The 7,188-nt window shown below is 30.2% G+C and overlaps 1 pseudogene; it reads left to right on the plus strand.

The window, feature by feature from the left end:
* Window positions 1–1,155: 1,155 nt before the first annotated feature.
* LOC113377611 lies at window positions 1,156–2,760 on the plus strand (annotated as a pseudogene).
* The last annotated feature ends 4,428 nt before the right edge of the window (window positions 2,761–7,188 follow it).

Raw genomic sequence — 7,188 nt, forward strand, 5'->3', positions numbered from 1 at the left:
AATTAGTATTTATAATTCTTATAAATATTAGATAATATCCTTCATTTTAAATTGGATTGATTATTGTTTATTTACTTTTTTGTAAACATATATAAGTTACAGTATTTATAAAAATCTCGAATATTACATTACGATACGGGAAGTTCCAGCAATTTGACCTAAGACACGATGCCATACTACGGTTAAACACTGGTACGAAACCCATATAAATGTGAACAAAAATTATACTAACTAAAATCTCTATAAAATATCTGATAATAGGATGTGCATATGTCTGACGATCATTGTTGACCGCCAAATGTCATTTTTTTACTTTTTTCGCAAGATCTCCAAAAGTGCTAGTCCGGCCTTCCTAAAAATTGCATACACGTAAAATGTTTTTTTGTATCATTAAAATCGGACGCTCAGTTGTCTCAAAAACTAAATTACTATTTTTGGCATTTTTCCCGTATTTTCTAAACCGCTGCACCTGCCTTGGCCAAACACTAGTTAGCAAGTCTCTTTATCAATAGAAATCGAATGTTTTTTGAATTATTGAAATTGGTTGAACCGTCGACGAAAGTTTTTATCCGCACACACACATATCATTTCTAACAAGGTATGTCAAAATGTTCAGAAATATTTAAAACGCAAAGATATATAAGCAATTTCATTTTCACAAAACCACCAATTCGCATTACTTTAACTTAACCTTCAGAAAGTTAAAAATATCAAAACTCAATTAAAAGCAGTCAAACTCAATTTTTAAATTGTAAATGTTTGCATTACTTTTATTTGCCTTAAAAAAAACACAAATCTAACACTAATTAAAAAACGTAAAATTAAATCTAGTACTCGTAGTAAGTAGAAATAAATTAGATTGTGATTTAATACAATCTTGTTGCTAGCAATTTAATGAAAATGACACCGAGAGAGATAAAACAAGTACCGATAAAATCTTCTACATAATTAATTAAATTTGTATCAGCAATGAAATATAAGGTTTAATCAATTAATTAGATTAAAATTTATCAATTATTTTGTAATTATAAAGCTAATAATAAATGTAATGTATTTATATGCAGATAATCTTATCTATTACCTTAAATGCGTATAAAAGATGTGATCGAGCAAAAAATAATTGTAGTGTTAAAAGTTATTTATTAAGACAATAAAATGAAAGTGGCAATATTATTCTTAGTCGCTTTAGCGATATCTATGAATGAAGCTAAAGTTTTCACAAGATGTGGTCTAGCTAAAGAATTACTGAAACAAGGATTTCCTAAGAGCAAATTAAGTCACTGTATGTATTTAATATATTTAACCGTATATTCAGAGTAGTATATACACTAATTAATACAGTTAGTACGAAATCAATCTTCACACATATTATTTACTTTGGCGTCAGGAAATCCAATACGGGTTGATCCAATAATTTAAACATTAAGTCAAGGAGTTAACCCAAGAAAAAAATTAAATTAATAAAGGGGACTTTATAATTTATTTTTTATTAATAAAATAATTAACAATATTTAAGAAATAATGTATACATGAAATACCAAATTAATCTTCCAATTTATTTTACAACAAATGATAATACATTACTCTTACAAAAAACAATACATTAAAGATTTGTGAAGAATATTATGTTATAATTTCCTAACACGTCAGTAACGTTTACCATTTCTTTAAATATGTAATCAGTGACCATATTTGTTACTAAGACGACAAAAAAATCAAATTCTCTCATATTTAGGGGTATGTCTGGTGGAAGCCGAGAGTGCACGCAACACTGGTGCTGTTGGCCGTCCAAATAGAGACGGATCTCGGGACTATGGCTATTCCAAATAAACAATAGATACTGGTGTAAAAATCGCAAAGCTGGAAAGGACTGTAATGTTAAATGCGAAGGTAAATTATTTTTTTAAAGTACCACTAAACATTCAATTATTAAACTAACAATTCGTTCAATTAGTTTTAAGTTTTGATAAAAAAATTTTACTTAATTGAATTAATTGCAAAACAAGGGCATTCGATATTATTCAAACATTAATATTGGAACTTGAAACTAATGTGTTCAAGTACAGGTAAATCCCGTATAACACAGTATTTCTGTAACACGAATTCTCTCTAACACGGTTTTAGAATTGAAAATATCCTTTTATATCACCGTCTTTTACAGCAAGGTTTTACTCTAACTAACATGGAATATCAAACTACATCTAGTATAAAATTAGTGAAATCACCATACAACAGCTCAAAAAATAAGATAAAACTAGTGCAAAAAAGATGCCTTGAAAAAATATATAGAAAAAAATTTTAATGCAAGCAATCGTTAATAATAGATTTTTTGCAATAGTAGAAACGCAAGGTAGTACTGGAAAGAAAAAAGGCGGATATCTTGCTAAAAACAAAAGCTCTTACTCATGGTGAAAAAATATTTATTTAATTTAATGCGTATTATTTTTGAAAACAATTTGATTAATATATTTATCTTTGTTATGAGAACATAATATCATTTTTTTATTTTTTTAAAGCAACCTCTCTTTTTGCACTAGTTTCGTGTAACACTATACTTTTTGGGAACTACCGTGTAATACGGAAGTTACCTGTATTTTAATTATTAACATATTAATTTAATTTGCAGATCTCACCACAGCAAATATTACAAAAGCATCCAAATGCGCTAAGTTGATCTATAAACGTCATGGATTTAGTGCCTGGTATGGATATAAAGCCAAATGTCAAAAATCTCGTCCCAACGTCACCCACTGCTTTTAATTTGTGTCGATTTCAATAGATTTTAGAAAATTTATAGTTTTACAAATTGGAAAAAATAAATAACTCAATATACAAATTATAAATAAAGAAATAAAAATATAATTCTTTAAAATTAAACAGCTTTTTTGTCTACGGCAAAAAATATGTATAAAATATTTTATTTTATTTTGTTTATTAAAAAGTGAGAACCGTTCGACAAATTTTTTGATTTCAAAGTGTTTAAAATTATACATTAGTGTCAATTTTAATTCTAGAGACATTTTTTGAAAATTGATAAGCATGTGAGAGCAGTAACTAGATACCTTATCAAACAAAATACATTTCTCTTGTTAAATACAAATCATAGCATATGTAAACACAATTGAGATATATAAATATAGTACAGAAACACTAAATTGCAAAACCACTTAAAATGAGTTCACTTGCTCTTCATATACAAGGCTAAATACATCAATTGACTCATTGAAATTATCTTAGATGTATAATTAAAAGCTTTTCAGCAAAAATACGTTTATGAAAACGTGGATTCAATGATTCACACTCCGCTTCTTTCCAGATGCTATAGAAAAATACGTAACCGCAAATTTATTCGATTATACCTTTTCTTCTTTTACCACATAGAGATCATCGGTCGTAGCAATCATGGACTATTCAACTCGTAATGTTTCTTTTCTGGCTTTTTCTAAATGTTGTCATTTTGAATCTGTATAGATTTGGCAATCAAAACAGTCGAACAAAATCTTATTGTTATAGTAATATGGATAGTGTTTCATTTTTGTTCTTGAAGCAAATGCAGCCAATAAACTTTGATATAAACCATTTAATTATGAGAAACAGAATGTCGTATTCCTAAGATGCTTAAGCCAGAAATTAACAGAATTAAAAATTAAGAAAAAATATTTATTTGAAGAAAGAAAGAAAAATGTATAAATTTTAATGGATAAGAATTAATTTAGCTGTACATTTAAATATGTTGCAATTTCATTAGTTCTGCTTTAATTTACTGCCTAAACGTATGAAAATAATAAAGACGCTATGATATATATTCAATTTTTATTTGATGTGTTGGATAATTTTGTTCACCTATTTGATCATCAAATAATTGGCATAATATATATAGGGCGGGACTTACAGGTCCGCGGGTAAAAAGGTCCTGTAACAATATCCCAAAAACCAGTAAAGTTAACAATGTTTTTAACAACAATATTTGACAGTAGATGTAAAAAGATGAATAGTCATCCCCTTGATTCTTACGACGTCGCTATCGGGTTATGAACGGCAATGTTTGAAAATCCATAACAAAAGTATTTTCTTTCGTTGTTAGTTTTTTTGGTTGGAAGCGCTGATATTTAATTTATTAAACCTTAATATAATTAAGGTGTACAAAATAAAAAAAAACTAAATAAGATAAATAAAACAATTTCACAAGAGATGAATTAGATAAATAGTTATCTCCACTCTGCTGATAAATATTTCTGGCAAAATACCACATCTAGGTTATTTACTCTATAAAATTAATATTTTGCATTGGTTGAATAATGTAGCTAATATATTGCAAATTACCTTTAAATTAAGATAAGACACTTGACCTATTTGCCTTCTGACTTTCCCAATTTAACCCGCCTCAGGGATAATAAGGACGAGGTTACAAATTTTCAAAAAACATATTTTTATAGTGATAAATTATCTGGGAGTTTTACTGAATATAGTCAGATAGTTGTTTGTTTGATATGAGTTATTTGTTGTGATATTGGTTTGGTTTTCACAATATAATTGCTCAAAGTCAAATTGAGCCTTTATCCCCCTTATAGATATAAATTTATAGAGGAAAGTCCCGTAACGCCGGACAGCACCTAATACCGGCCACTCTATTTAACACGTATTATTTAAGCGAGTATAAATCTTTTTATATCAAAATACAAGTGATGCGGCGCGGGGTGCACACAGGTGCAGAATCACCCGCCAAGACTCACCTGTGACGCACACGGCCACGGCGAGCGCAACCCTTTGCTGTTTTAGGCGCAAAATTACGGTGTCGCCTAAATATCAATGGAAGTAATTCTAGTGTATTTATGCACTTATATTTGAGTGGCATTCAATGATAAAAGTAGTACTTGATTGTTATCCATAAAATGATAGAATATTATTAGGTATTTTAAACAATTTTAGTAGGTACCACCAAATGAACGAACACGCCTGTCCCTTAGCACCGGCGTGTTTATGAGAGCTAACGGTCATTACATACCCCCATTTTTCGTATTTTGTAGTCAAAGAATGAAAATCTTATGGTGAATCTCCGGCTGAGAGCATCGGTGTGGCCCAGCCAAAAGGGTGGATAATTAGTGATTTTTTTGCAATTTCTAAGAATATTTGTCAAACACAAATCTGCAGACATTCCAGAGTGTGAAGATGGCTACATATGTGATTAATGCAGGCTATTTTGAAATGTCCGGTACTAGGTGCCACTGTTTAGAATCATATTTTTTGATACCAACGTTTGATTGATAGTATTAATTATTTTGTAGCAAAGATTGCGGTTTTGTTAATTTGGTTTGATTTCTAACTTTGTTATCTAACATAAACCATAACTTAATAAATATTTCTTGAAATATTTTTTGATTTATTTATAAATAACCTTAGGTGTCCGCCACTAGGAAATTTCCCCCTATATATGATAAATTTTCTATAAAATATATTGTAATAATAATCATGATGATGTGAAATCTCCAACCTACGAGTTGTGCTCGCGTTCGAGTTGATTTTTTGTGTTTTTCTTACGACGCTCGCGCTACATTTCCGCACTGGTCTCGGATATCCGACTTCCGTGAAATCACATGTCACGGTTCGCGCCCTCGGATTTGATACTAACCACTTCCGGCTACTTGTTTGTATTTAGAGACGCATGCACCGGCGCACACGTGTTCCGGACGCAATTATGTTATGTCACATTAGTGCAGAGAGCTCATTTGTTCAATATTTAAATTAGAGCACTTTATAAAGATCGTAGAAGAACACTCTGATTAATCACATATACAAATGCAACAATACAATTGAATTTGCAAAGATTGATTGTTCGGTTTTGGCTCAAAGATTGGTAAAAGCAGTACAACAAAAATAACTAATGATAAGTCTTCCATATAATTAGAACCTAACCCTTAATCAGTTATTTGTGTTGACAAATTTACTCCATGGAGAGAGAAGTGGCAGAATACTGTGTATTGATGAATATATTCATCTTGCCTATAAAACAAAATTTGAAAATTTTGAAACAATTGAATTTTTGTAAAATCTCTAAAATTTGAAAAAAATCGGGATATAAAAAAACGAAAATTTGGAAAAAAAATCATTTTCCATTACCGAATCCTAATCGTCCAGGCGCTGCAGGGCATTGAGTATGCATAATATGAGAAACGCCAACTCTCTTCATGTTCTTTTACCTGAGATGCCAAATAAAGAGAAAACTCATGTTGCCAGCTTCTATGTTGTTCGAATTTAACTACACCTGCCTTTTCATTTTACCCATGCCTCCATGCGTCGTGGCGCTCGACGTAGCAAGTATATAACTAATAATGCTTTACTTTTAGTCGTACGCACATTATATAATATATTGTTTAGGTTTACTTACATATCAAGTATTATTTAAAGAAAAGTGTTGCAACTGTAGGTGCAGGTAACAAATATTAAGAAGCGAAAACGATATGAAATATCGAGACTTTGTGAGATAGTACAAGAAAATCCTACCAGCATAGGAGCTGGCAACATAGGTTTTCTTTTTACTTGACATATCAGGTAAAAAAATCAGAAGAGAGTTGGCGGTCCTCATATTATGCATACTCGATTCCATACAGCGCCCGCTCTATAAGTAACAGTGCAATTTTTTGAACAAAACACAATTATTAAAATTGCTTGTTTGATGTATATAAACACGTGTTTGAAACTTTGTTCTCAGAAACTCCAAAACCGCTTGACCAAATTTAATAAGTTTTTTTTCCGTTATTACAAGTAAAATGTTTTTTGAATCATTCAAATTGGAAGCTCCGTTCTCTTAAAAACTGGATTGCCATTTTTTGCACGTTTTGTCCCGTATCTTCGGAACGTCTGGACTTGTCACCACGTCTTCCCGTCAATAGGAATCGAATATTTTTTTAATCATTCAAATCGGTTAATTCGTGCGCAGGAAAAATTGTGTCCAAGCATACACACAAACATACTACATATACACATACACAAACACACGCCACACATACATAATTTTTTGTAAGGTATGCCAAAATATTCAGAAACCTTTGAAATGTAAAGATATGCAAAAAAATTTATTTTCGATTTTTCTGCGATTACTGTAACTTAATAATAAATTTATATATATATATATATATATATATATATTATAAAGACAAAAACTCTAGATGTATTATAAAGACTAGATTT

This window comes from Ctenocephalides felis, unplaced genomic scaffold (genome assembly GCF_003426905.1).
Source record: "Ctenocephalides felis isolate EL2017-DRISC unplaced genomic scaffold, ASM342690v1 CF-g0.4_SCAFFOLD_01886, whole genome shotgun sequence".
NCBI lineage: Eukaryota > Metazoa > Arthropoda > Insecta > Siphonaptera > Pulicidae > Ctenocephalides > Ctenocephalides felis.